Source organism: Rhinolophus sinicus, chromosome 15 (genome assembly GCF_057876585.1).
Source record: "Rhinolophus sinicus isolate RSI-liver-muscle chromosome 15, RSI-T2T, whole genome shotgun sequence".
Classification (NCBI taxonomy): domain Eukaryota; kingdom Metazoa; phylum Chordata; class Mammalia; order Chiroptera; family Rhinolophidae; genus Rhinolophus; species Rhinolophus sinicus.
The window spans coordinates 107,920,102-107,935,145 of NC_142515.1; positions in this window are offsets into that span (position 1 = coordinate 107,920,102).

Below are 15,044 nucleotides of genomic sequence, written 5' to 3' on the forward strand. Positions count from 1 at the left end.
TTCACTTACCACATGTCAGTACTGTGCTAAGATGCTGGGCATATAAAAGATAATGAGAAGATCAATCCTGGTTCAATCAGGAGACACAGATAAATTGAAAAACACAAATAAATTGTGGTAAGGGTTATAAAGGAAATAATAGAGTATTATAAAGCAGAATGGTCAGAGAGATTTTTCCTGAGGAGTTCCGAAGGAGATTTTTTCTATTGAGCTGAAATTGGAAGATTGAATAAGAGTTGGGGTAAGGGCCGTGATGGGAAAAGATTTATTTAATGTACCAGATAGTGTTCAAGACTCTGACCTATTAGTTATTTGAACTGAAAGGAAAACAGCCTGCCTGGAACATGGGGAGTGAGAGGGATTGTGGTAGAAGTTGAAGAGATGGGCAGTGTAATGATTTTAGGCACAGTAAAGGACCTAGGATTTATTAGAAACTATTAAAATGCTTTCAATTGAGGAGTAATATAACCCACTTTGTAATTTCCTTTGCTATGAAAAGAATGGATTGGTGGCTGAAAAGATTAGATGTAGGAAGACAAATGAGTAAGCTATTGCAGTGCTGGCTTGTGAAATATTTAATAGGAAATTTTAATTAAATTTCCGCACACTCTATACAAATAAAAATTCTGTTAAGAATTGGATCATGCTTAAAATATCACATTTTCAAATAATTTATTTTGTGGAACTTTGAACATATAAAGTAATTATATCAATCCAATTTTAATAATTAAAAATAAAGATGATCTTATTTCATTTCTGAGGAATCTTTTGCATGAGCTAAATATTTTTTTATGTCATCATTCGTTTGTATTATCAAAGCAAATACCCCATACACATCTCTCATGTTCATAATCAAAGGTGCTATTGGATTGCTGAATAAATTGATCTTTAAGGTGCAAATTGAATGTCTTGGGAGAAAATTTATTCAGGTGGGAAACACATTAATTACAATAGTTGGTATTTTCACATATAAGAAATAAAGATAAAATTTCAGAGTTTATCTCTGAATTGTGGGCTTGGGCTTTTGTATCTGCCTCTAATGTTTTTTCAGTCTTTGTCTAGAAAACACAGAGCACTTGGAGTAGCTGGCAATTTCCTCATTGTTAAGTGATAGAGGTAACTCCATATGCAGTCCCAAATCGACCTTCATGATTTATATTATTTGGATAGTTTATATAATTATTATAAGCAAGACATTGCCTCTAGTAGTGGTTTTCAAACTTTATTTTTGCTTGGACATTTTGAAAATATATGTATTCCTTTGCACTTTTGTGTTGATCTCTAAAATTTATTATATTTTAGAAATGCAAAGATATGATATGCACTATATCATAAATATTGAGATTTTAATACGAGTCTGTTAAAATTATTTTATAAATGTATCCCATGGAACTTAAGAACCATAATGATTTGGTATTCACCAACATTCATTTTAAAAATACATAGAAAGCTCTCCTTTAAGAGCTGGAAAATATATATTTGTCTTTTTCTTCCTTGAAGTCATATTTACATTCCATTTCCTTAATGGACATGTTTTAATGTTTGAATGGTTGAAAGAATTTCATTGATGACCTTATTTTAGTTCTCTGCCACAAAAAAAGTATATATTTGAAGTTTTAAAATTATTTGTGATAAGACTCAATGTAAAACTTGGTCATAATTGAATTATAATTAGAATTATTACTAGTGCGCATTATTTTGATTTTTATTAAAAAATAAAAAGCGATATTATTGGACATACCTCTCTAAATGAAGTTAATTAGAGGAGGTTTCATATTCCTTTGATTAAAATAGACTTGCTAATAATGAGCTATCAGAAACAGAAGTTCAAAAAACAATCCCATTTACAACTGCATAAAAAAGAATAAAATACCTAGGAATACATTTAACCAAGGTGGTGAAAGACCTGTATATTGAAAACTACAAGACAATTAAAGAAAGAAGTTGAAGAAGACACGAATGGAAAATTATTTTGTGCTCATGGATTGGAAGAATTAATATTTTTTAAATGTCCTTACTACTCAAAGCAATATATAGATTCAGTGCAATCCTTATCTAAATTCCAATGGTATTTTTCACAGAAATAAAACAACCAATCCTAAAATTTATATGGAACCATAGAAGACCCTGAATAGTCAAAACAATATTGAAAAAGAACAAATCTACATGTATAACACTCTCCGATTTCAAACTATATCACAAAGCTATAGCAGTTAAAGCAGTATGCTACTGACATAAAAGCAAACACATAGATCAGTGGAATAGTATAGAGATCCTAGAAATAAACACCAACATATATAGCTAATTAATATTCTACAAAGGAGCCAGGAATATGAAATGGGAAACAAACAGTCTCTTCAATAAATGGTGTTGAGAAAATTGGACAGGTATATGCTAAAGAATGAAACTGGACCACTATTTTAAAAACACGAAAACTAACTCAAAATGGATTAAGGATTTAAACATAAGACCAGAAACCATAAAATTCATAGAAGAAAACATAGGTGGTAAGATCCTTGACTTAGATCTTGGCAATGGTTTTTTGTTTGTTTTTTAATATGGCCTCGGTCCCTTGCTCCCTCTCTTCCCCTTCTGGTATTCCTACTCATATGATGTGAATGTTGTTGTGCTTGATGTTGTCCTACAAGTCTCTTAAACTATTTTTATTGTTTTTATTCTTTTTTCCTTTTTGTTGTTCTAACTGGGTGAATTCTACTTTTTCTTCTAAATCTCCGATTCGATCTTCTGCTTCATCTAATAATCTACTAGTGATTCCCTCCAGTGTATTCTTTACTTCAGTTGTTGTAGTCTTTATTTCTGGCCATTTTCAATGGTTTCTATATCCTTCTTTGTGCTTGCTATCTCTGTGTTGAAATTCTCAAGTTCCTTCATCATTCTTATCATTATTATTTCAATCTCTGTATCTGGTTGGTTGACTGCTTCCATTTCATTTAGTTCCATTTCTGGAGGTTTCTTCTGTTCTTTAAATTGGGACACATTTCTTTGTTTCCTCATTCTGGCTGTCAATTTGTGTTTGCTTCTATGTGTTAGGTAGATCACCTATGTCTCTCAGTCTTAGCTGGGTGATCTTATGTAGTATGTGACCTTTGTAGTTGATGTGCTCTGTTTCCCTAATCTCCTGTGCATGTGTTCCAGAGGTGTCCCTTGGGCTGTGAGTGTTCTCCTGTTGTAGTTGAGCCTTGATTGCATTTGGCTTGTCAATGGATGGGATTGGCTCCCGGGCTGAGTGACTATGAGGCTTGGCAATGCCCACAGAGTAAGAGCCACTGTGTGAAGGCTGATCCCTCAGTGTAAGCTTCACCCCTATGGGCTCTTGGGTGTGCCGCTTGTAGGTCAAACCCAGTAGTGCTCCAGTTTGGTCTGAAGATGGCCTCTGGGTGTGTTGATTCTGGTGCCTCTTGGGCGGGGATCTGTTGCAGGGCAATTTCAGATCAAAAGAAACCAAGAACCACAACAACAACAACAAAAAATACACTCACACATAAAAACAGCAAACAATACTCAATACAAACAATAATACCAAAAAAAAAAAAAATACAGGAAAACAGAAAAAAGAAGAAAAAGTAAAGAAAGGAAAAGAAAAAAAGAGAAGAGAAAGGGGAAAGGGAAAAAAATTATATCTAGATAGATAGATAGATAGATAGATAGATAGATAGATAGATAGATGATAGATAGATATTAAAATCAAACGCAGCACTAGTTTTGTTTTAACACCTATCAGCTATCTCTGTGTTGTACTTTGCTGTAGAAAATCTCCTTTGTGTGTTGTGGAGCGGGGCTGGACACCTGCACCCAGAGTGACCATGGCAATGCAGTTCTAGGTGGGCAAGGCTATGGGGTGTGGTTGGTAGTTTTTACAAAGTCAATGCAATTTCTGCTCTCACTGGCACACAGGCACGCTGAGAACACAGCCAGCCACAGGGAGGCAGGATTCTTCTCTGTGATCAGGTTACCTGGGTCTTAGGGCACTTCATCCATGGGGAGATGTGGAAGGCATAGGATTTCTGAGCCTCTGAAAACCCAGAGCTGCCTCTGCAACCTGCTGCTAAACCTGTGTGTGTCTCAGCAGCTCTTGGCAATGGTTTTAATCTGACATCATAAACAGAAACAATAAAAGTAAACGTGTGGGGCTGCATACAAGTAAAAAATATCTACACAGCAAAGGATACCGTCAACAAAATGAAAAGGCAATCTATTGAATGGGAAAAATATTTACAAATTATATATCTGATAAGGAGCTAATATCCAAAATATATAAAGAACTCATACAACTCAATTGCTAAAATAAAATGAACAATCCAATTTAAATGGGCAGAAAATCTGAATAGATATTTTTCCAAAGATGACATACAGGTGTCCAACAGATACAACAAAAAATGTTCTACATCATTCATTAGTTATCAGGGAAATGCAAATCAAAACCATTATAAGGTATCACCTCACACCTGTTGGAATGGTTATTATAAAAAAGATAAGAAATAAAAAGTGTTGGTGAGGATGTGGAGAAAAGGGAACCCTTATGCACTGTTGGTGGGATTGCAGATTGGTGCAGCCACTATGGAAAACAGTATGGAGGTACCTCAAAAAATTAAAAAACAGAACTATCATATGATCCATAATTCCACTTCTGGGTATTCATCCAAAGAAAATGAAAACACTATCTCGAATAAATATATACACCCATATACTCATTGCAGCATTATTTACAATAGCCAGGATACGAAAACAACCTAAGTATTCATCGATGGATGAATGGATTAGAAAAAAATGTGGCATATGTATACACAGTGGAGTGTTATTCAGCCATAAAAAGGAATGAAATCCTGCCATTTGTGACAACATGGATAGACCATGAAGGCATTGAGCTAAATGAGATAAGTCAGACAGAAAAAAGATAAATGCCCTATGATCTTTCTTATATGTGGAATCTAAAAATTATATATATATAATTTTCATAGACACTGAGAACAGGTTGGTGGTTGCCAGAAGTGGGGGAAATGGGACAACTGTTGTTTATTTTAGTTTATTTTTTTAAAGTATACTTTTCTGACCAATATTTCAGTTTTGTCTTTTTTTTTTTTTTTTTTTTTGTATAATGACTTAGAGGTTTTTATACCTTTGGGGATGCCACATTAGATCTCAAGCACATTAGATCTCAATTAGATCTAATGGCACATTAGATCTCAAGCAGATCAATTTTAGGAAAGTATGCCAAGGCAAGTTGAGTGCTCTAAAATTGACTCTTTTGACCTACCCTTTCCTTTGGGAAGTCACTTGTCTACAAATTTTTTTTACTACCTAGCTGTTGACAAAATTAACCATTTAATTTTCACATTCCTTCTTTCTTTTGTGGTTGTCAGTTACAGGGAAGTAATTTTTAAAACTGTAATTTTTGTGATGTTAGAGAAAAAAATTAAATTCAGTGATTTCATTTTAGCACTTCTGGTTCATTTTTTAGGGTTTAAAATAGATTGATATTTTTCTCATCTAAAGGAGTAGAAACACATTTTGCTTTCATGGAAAACCTGAAAACTATTTTTATTATTATTATTTTTTCGTTTTTTATTTTTTTAAGGAGGGCACAGCTCACAATGGCCCATGCGGGGATTGAACTGGCGACCTCAGTGTTATCAGCACCACACTCTAACCAACTGAGCTAACTGACCACCCTGAACGTTATTAGGCTACCTATAGTTTTGCATGCAGAAATGTTTTGCTGTTTTTTAATAATTAATGGTAGAATTTTTTATATAGTATAAAGATAAGTAGCTGTGGTTTTGGTTCTTGGTTTTCTGTACAATAGTTTTATCATCCATCCTATTTTACTGGTCTGTATCTCCTCTTACTCCCTCATCTCCATTTTTTCATTGATACAACAATAATAGGTCTATTCACCTTGCAGAACTACTATGAAGTATCATTGATTTTTCTAAGGTCCTGAAACACTTTCAGTGTCTTGGAGAGAAATTGTATTTAAACATAACTTTTTATTTTCTTATATGTGTCTTTTTCCAAAGTTCAACCTGTTCAATATGCCTCTTGAATCTATGCAGATTTCCAATATATTTGTTGAAATATTGAAGAGAATTCGCACAGTGACTATTACTCAGAGGGGAAATATGTAGGAAAACCACTGGCTTTTATATGTGTATTGGCATAGAAACAGCTTATGATTATAAAATGAGTGTTTAGAAGGTAAAATATAGAAAGTTAAATTTCAACTAATTTAGTGTACTATGACTTTATCTTTAAAATGTTCATCTCTTTTCATATGGTTTTTGCTTTATATTATTCCTCCAATGCCAATATAAAAGTCTATTTATAAGCAGAAAGTAAAGTAGATAACACTTTCGTTACTTATCTGGCAATCATTTTTACTTCCTCTTGATCTTCACTTTTCCATAATATAGGAAGACATGTTATTAAATGCAACATGATATTATTTTTTTAAAGAACTGTATTTGCAAATAAGTATGTGGGAATTCTTGTATATGGTAGTTCTTTGGAATTTAAAGTTAACTCTTATTTTAGTGTATGTACGCGTGATTGCAGGTTTATATTCAGAAAATATGATAATTTCCTGTAGAACTACTAAAGAAGAAGGAAGGTAACCACAAAGGTAGAAGTCAAGAGTAATGCACTGCATTATTTTCAGGACAATACGCCGACCTATTATTTACAAGGCAATTAAGTTATGTGGTCCTAACTTTAATTAATAATTGTTTTTCTGTAACAACCTATTTCCATATCAATACAAGAAAAATGGAATCAAGCTGACAATATTAAATTCAAGCCAGACAAAGAGAGCAAAATAGCCTGATAATAAGCAGCTATTAGAGCTATATGGAAACATTTCTTCAGAGGGATTTCCAAGCATTAAAACCATTGCACAAATAAATACACAGATACAAGGAATGAGATCAGCAGTAATAACCGATGACAAGTTTTACATATTTTATTATTAACTATTCAATAATGACTGTTTTTCAACTTCTTTATCTCATCATTTTAACCAGCATGGGGTTTTTATTTCTTTTGCCACTGAGAAGGATGGATGTTTAGTACTATGAGAAAGAATTTTCTCTTTTGCCATATTTTTAGCTGTGATCACTGCCTTTAGCACCATAAACCTGTGATGACAAATGCAGATATAATACTTTTGGTGTGCCCTTTTGTTTTCCCACTAAGAAAAAAGCCACCAGTACTAATCACAGAAAAACATCACAGTAGTCATTAAAGTTTCTGAAATAGAGCTGAATTGATTGCAAACAATGGTTTATTTGTAACAATCCAGGTTACAACTGCTGTACAGGCATAATAATTAATAGGTCCTTTTACACTCAGAGATATCCTAATTTGGGCAATAAATGATATACCATCATACTTACAGGTATGAACAATACCTGGCCTGATAAAATTCAAAATATTTACAAATAATTCTTTCAGAGATTATAGAATATGAGAATTAGTTAAACAATAAAAAAGAATAAGTACAATTTTCTAATTTACTACCATGACCTCTCAAATTAATTTGAATAAGTTTTGATTTATTTAAATATGTATATAAACTAAATAGTTGTTTGTCTCAGGTCATGAAACAAGCTACCAAGATTATAAAACCATTGTTATGTGTAAAATCAAAAATTTTCTATTCTTTATAGCCATGATCAGCCTTACCCGAGAAACTCATTTTGTTTTTATTTCTGTGATAGCTTTTCAAGAATGTGTAGGTTTATATTTTCTTGTCATCTAAACAGCTCCAAGCTCAGAAATGATAAACATGGCCTGATAAAAGAAATTTTTGTTATTTATATTTTAAATCCATAATTGTTACTGATTTTCTCCCAGTATACTGTAAAGAGTAAGAATTGTATAAGTCTTGTTTACCATTTTATAATTTATACATGAAACAGTGTCTGACACAGAGGCGATCACTAAATGTTACTTAAATGAAGATTGGAGGAAACTATCATAAATATCATATTCCCATTAACCCAGGACGAGATTTTATATGTACATATAAAAGCTCTTAGGGACATTAAGCGTTTATCCTTCCAGTATAGCACTTTGAATAAGCTCACAGGCTCTGGGTAATGTCACCCTGGCTTAGAATCCTGATATCTTATTTCCTAGAGGTGTAGCTTTTGGCAAATTAACTTCTCTAAATTGTTATTTTCCTATCTTTAATGCAGAGTAGTTGGAAGGATTATGTACTGAAATTCATGTTAAAAGCTAAGTATTGTGTCTGGCACATTGCAAATTTACAACGGTGTCTGTCTTGTTATAAATCTTACTTTATCCTGAGATTCGGTTCTAGTGGGAGTATCTCACATCCTCACAAAGAAATAGCTGAGCTGTTTTTGGAGCTTGTTCCTCTTAGTTCCCAAGGGGTAAGCTAAGTGTCAGGAGCTTTCCAGAAGTAGATTTGCCATATTTAGCAATAAAAATAAAGTATACCAAGTTAAATTTGAATTTCAGATAAACAACAAGTATTTTTTTGGTGTAAGTATGTTCTGTATTTTTATCTGATATCCTATCCTAATTGCTACTTAAACATGCTATAGGGTCATTTAGTTGTATTCTCTATAATGACTTAGACAAACGATGGGTTCTGATAGGAAAATGAAAATTGGGAGAACAAGGTTTAGTTGTTAATTTCATCTGCTATAATATATAAATATAAATGGTGTTTTATTTAACTATTAGTGTGTACTGACTATAATGATAAATTGATTTGAAATAGCCAATATATTATGAAATAGAATGACAGTGTATACTATTACTAAGGAAATTGAAAAACATAAAAAAGAAATTAAGGTTATTATAAAAGTGTTGCTGGCCAAAGAATAAACTTATTCTTTTAAATTACTATATAAGATCCAACTACAAGTATGATCAATACTTAAAGATGTTCTTAAAAATTGAAGGACAGACTTTCCTAGATAATCAAAACCTGAGAGAGTTAATCAACTCTAGACTTGCCTTAAAAGAAATGTAAGAGAGTCCTTCAAATTGAAGTGAAAAGATGATAAACAGCAACAAGAAGGCATATAAATATATAAAGTTCACTATAAAGGTAAATATATAGACAAATACAAAATACTCTGCAATTGAAGTTGTTATCAACTTAAAATAGATTTTTATAACTGCATATATATATATATATATATATATATATATATATATATATATAATTACAAAGAAAATACATATAGAAAATACATGAAAATAAGAAAGGGATTGAATCACGTAACTGTAGAAACTCAACAAAACACAAAAGAAGACTATAAGAGAGGGAAAGAGGGACAAAAGAACTATAATATTGTCAGAAAGCAAGAAAATGGCATTAGTAAGTCCTTTATTATTGTAAACTACTTTAAATGTAAATGGATTGAGCTCCCCAGTAAAAAGACATAGGGTGGCTGAATAGATTTTTAAAAATCCAATTATATGCCATCTACTGTGCTTCCCCGAAAATAAGACCTATCCTGAAAATAAGCCCCAGTTAAGATCATCCACCAGACGGACACATTTAGTACATTATGGCGATGTTCCAGAAGAAGATGACATGACTGTATTTTAATAAATGTAGATTGTTGTACATGGAAAAATAAGACATCCCTTGAAAATACGCCCTAATGCATCTTTTGGAGCAAAAATTAATATAAGACCTGGTCTTATTTTCAGGGAAATACTGTGTAAGACCCGGTCTTATTTTTGGGGAAACACAGCTATAAGAAACTCACCTTAGAACTAAGGAAAACATTGGCTAAAAGTGAATGGATGGGAAAAGATATTCCATGGTAACCAAAAGAGACACAGGGGTAGCCACACTTATATCAGGCAAAATAGACTTTAAATAAAAAATGGTCACAAGGGACAAAGAAAGATATTATATAACAGTAAAATTATCAATTCACTAGGAAGATATAATGATTATAAATATATATGTACCCTACATCTAAATATATGAGCACCTAAATATATGAAGGAAACATTGATATAATTGAAGAAGGAAATAGACAGCAACATAATAATAGTAGGAGACTTCAATACTTCACTTTCGATAATGGATAGAGCATCCAGACAGAAGATCAATACAGAAACAGGGGACTTTAACAGTAACAAACATGTACAGAACATTCCACCCCAAAGTAACAGAATGCACATTCATATTATGAAGGTTGAAATCATGCCAGGCATCTTTTCGGACCACAATGGAAGGAAACTAGAAATCAATAGCAGAATGAAAACTGGAAAATCCACAAATATGTGGAAATTAAACACCCTACTTTTCAAACACTAATGGACCAAAGAAGAAATCAAAGGAAAATTAGAAAATATCTTGAGATAAATGAAAATGAAAACACACAATACCAAAATTATGGGTTGCACAAGGGATACTAAGAGAGAAGTTTATAGCAATAAGTAACTACATTAAAAAACCTGGGAAGATCTTAAATAAACAATCTAACTTTATACTTTAAGGAACTAGATAAAGAACAAACTAAAATTAGCCAAAATTAGCAGAAGAAAGGAAATAATAAAGATTAGAAAAGAAATAAAATAGAGAATAGAAAAACAATTGAAAAATCAACAGAGCTAGGGTTTGTATTGAAAAAGATCAACAAAATTGAGAAACCTTTAGTTAAGAATATAAAAGAGAAGAATAAAATAAAATTTAAAAAATGAAAGAGGAGATATGACAACTGACATCATCAAATAAATAAATAAGAAACTACTATGAAAAATTATATGCAAACAAATTGGATGATCTAAAAGAAATGGATAAATTTCTAGAAATATACCTCCCCAGACTGAATCATGAAGAAAGAACAAAGCTGAACAGACCTATAACTAGTAAGGAGATTGACTCAGTAACCAAAAATGTCCCAACAAAGATGACTTTGCTTGAGAATTCTACCAAACATTTTAAGAAGAATTATGTCAGTCTTTTTCAAACTCTTCCAAAAAATTGAAGAGAATTGAATGCTTCCCAACTCATTTTGGTCAAAGTTCCCCTTCATCCAAAGCCAAAGACACCACAAGAAAAGAAAACTTCAGGCCAATATCTCTGATGAATGTAGATGCAAAAATCCTCATCTAAATCTTAGCCAACTGAATTCAAGTGCACATTAAAATCATCCTACACCATAACCAATTATGATTAATCCCTTTGATGCAAGGATGGTTTAACATAGGAAAATCAATCAATGTGGCATGGCATTAACAGCATGAAGAAAAAAAAAAATCAAATGATCATCTCAGAGAATGCATAAAAAGCATTTGACAAAATCCAACACCCTTTCATGATTTAAAAAAACAAACAAACAAAAAAAAAAAAAACAGAAAAACTTAGCAACCTAAGAATAGACGAAAATTACCTCAAGATAATGAAAGTCATATGCGAAAAACCCATAGCTCACATCATACTCAATGGTGAAAAACTGAAAGCTTTTCCTCCAAGATTAGGTAGAAGGCAAATAAGCCCACTCACCCACTTTTACCACATCTATCAACATAATACCGGAAGTCCTAGCTAGAGTGATTAGGCAAAACAAACAAACAATCAAACAAATAAATAGCCTTCACATTAGAAAAGAAGTAAAGTTACCTTTTTTGGGAGATGATGTGAACTGCAAAACCTGTTTAGAAATCCCTAAGGATTCCATTAAACAAACAAACAAATAAACAAACAAAACCTATTAGAACTAATAAGTTAATCCCCCAAAATTTCAGGAAACAAGATCAAACAAAAATCAGTTTCATTTCTATAACAAACACAATAAATAATCTGAAAAGAATATTAACAATTGAAATTATTGCACCAAAAAGAATAAAATATTAATACTTAGAAATTAACTTAAGCAAGGAAGGGAAAGACTTGTATGATGAAAACTGCAACACATTTCTGAAAGCAATGAAAGACACAACTAAATGGAAAGACATCTTATGTTCATGGATTGGAAGACTTAATATTGTTAAAATGTACTTGTAATTCAAAACAACATACAGATGTATTGCAATCCCTATTAAAATCTTGATGGCATTTTTTACAGAAAAAGAAAAAAACCTAAAATTTATGTGAAACTATAAATGACCCTGGACAGCCAAAACAATCTTTGAAAATGAACAAAGCTGGAGGCCTTATACATCCTGACTGTAAAACATATTACAAAATTAGGTAATCAAAACATCATGCTACTAGCGTAAGGACAGATATATAGACCAATGGAACAGACTACGGAGCCCAGAAAAAAACCCCGTGCATATTTGGTCCAGTGATATTTTTAACAAGAACTCTAAAAATACACACAGGGAAAAGATAATCTCTACAACAAATGGTGTTGGAAAAACTGGATATCCACATGCAAAGGAATGAAATTAGACTCTTATCTTACACCATACTCAAAATCAACTCAAAGTAGATTAACTTTAAAAGTGAAGACTTGAAATTGTAATCTCCTGGAAGAAAACATAAGGGAAATTTTTCATTTTCAAAATATCCTACAACTCAATAGTTTAAAAAAATTTTTTTTACTAATAACCCAATTTAAAAATGGACAGAGAACTTGAATAGACATTTCTCCAAAGAAGACATATAAATGGACAGAAGACATGTAAAAAAAATGCTCAACAACACTAATCATCAGGGAAATGAAAATCAAAACAGTGAGGCATCACCTCATCTCTGTTAGAATGGCCATTATAAAAAATAAACAAGATAGCTAGTATGGGTGAGGAGTTGGAGAAATTAGCATCCATATGCACTCTTGGCTGCTAGAGAAAACAATGTCAAGTTTCCTAAAAAAAACTGAAGATACAAATACAGTATAATCCAACAATCCAACTTTTGGATATTTAACCGAAAGAATAGAAAACAAGAACTTGAAGAGATATTTGAGTCCTTTGTTTATTGCAGCATTATTGACTTTGTCATGAGGTAGACACAACCTAATCTTCAGATGAATGGATAAATGTGGTACATACATGCAGTGAAATATTCATCCTTTCAAAAAAGGGAAATCATATACTGTGCTCCTATATGTATGAAACTTGTGGCTACTAAGTAAAACAAACCAGTCACATAGTCAGGGAAGGAAAAATACTCCTGATTCCACTTGTATGGTATATCTAAAGGAGTCAAACTCAGAAGCAGAAAGTAGAATGGTAGTTGCCATGGCCAGGGGGAGAAAGTTCCTGTTCAATAGGTATAAAATTTCAGTCATGCAAGATGAAAAAGCTCTAGAGATCTTACGTACAACATTATACCTGTAGTGAACAATATTGTACATTTAAAAATTTAGTAAAAGGATTGATCTCCGGTTATATGATTTTTACCATTAAGAAAACCAAAAAAGACTTCAGAACAGCAAGTAAAAAAGGTTAGCTTTCTTTCCATATTTGGTTCTGATTCCTCTTTTCCAGGCAAGTAAAATTTTCATCTATTAGGACTGAAGTGTGTTTCACATATAATGCTGGCTGAATGAGTCTGAATGCCACACAGAGACTATTTATACTTGAATACTCAAATATGCGTAACTGCAATACTTGTAACAATATAAAATGATTTGGCTGCTAATATAAACACATTAGTCACACTCTATGTTACAACTGCTCTTAGCATTTAATTAACACAGCTATAAAGAGTGACAAAGTTAAAGTCTTCCTATCACCTGTAGACTAAAGTAAATTTGTGAGTCAAAACAACAGTTTGATGTGCATGGTCATATAATATGATAATAATGGATGGTTTATTCTCTAGTTTAAATTTAATCAAACTTGCAAGTTGGTTGGTAAAAATGAGCACAAATAGATACTATTTAATAAAATTTTCCTATTTGAATATTTAAGAGCAATTAATCTTATTTAGAAAATAATAAGACAGCATAAAAAGTATGTACCAGACTTAACTTGTTTCAGACTTAACTTTGAAAATGAAAATTCTAATAAGTAAGCAATTTAATGCTCTTGCCTAAGCATATAGACAACCAATATTTCCTCATATTCCACAGAATATGAGGACAATCTCACTGGTTGGAGTGACAACAGTAATAGTCTTTGTCTCCAAGAACCACTTCTTAGATGAGAACACAGTTATCTGTATGGCAAACACAAAATGCTTTTGAAGAAACAAAAGGAGTATGAACATTGGTATTGTAATTTAGTTATAAAAATAGACCTTGACTTTATCTACGGTTATTCTTAGAACTGACCTAATAGCACATGAATAGGATTTTGTTCTTGTAATCTTAAAAGAGATGGTGGGAGGAGAAGGAAGGGAAGGTGGGATGAGATCTTCTTGCAGAAAGTTAAAAAAGGGAGTTACTTCAGTGAACACACTTCTTTGCAAAGATTGTATCTATTTTGAGTTGCATGGCAGAGCACTGATGGGGTGATTAAAAAACAAAACCAACAAAACCAGGAAATTCTCAGTAGTTGTGAAAAACAGCATCAGATTAGAATATGACACTAGGCCTAACTTCCAACACTTCCCTCTACTGGCTGTTTAACCTTGGGCCTATCTATGACTTAATTTTTCTAAATTTGATTTTTTTTCATGGAGTAATAATAGTACTTATTTATTGGATTATTGTGGTTTTTAAATGAGATGATGTGTGCAAAGCACAGAGCAGAGGCTCATTAAATCTCAGCCCTTATCATATACATATACATATGTGTGTGTGTGTATATATATATATATACACACACACACATAGAGAGTATATATATATATATATATATATATATATATATATATATATACATATGTATATGTATATATGTATATGTATATATACACTCTTTATTAGGTGCTATTATTGTAATTTTATAATAAAAGTTGGATACATTTTAAAACTACAATGGCATAGCCTATGGAAACAGTAGGATAATTTAAATCTTTAGATAAAATTCTCACCCACCTTATTTCAGATTATGGCAAAGCCAAAGCTTATTTCTCAGTTAATTACTAGACTATATTGTTTGGACAAAGGTAGCAATGAAAATGGACCTTTCCAATT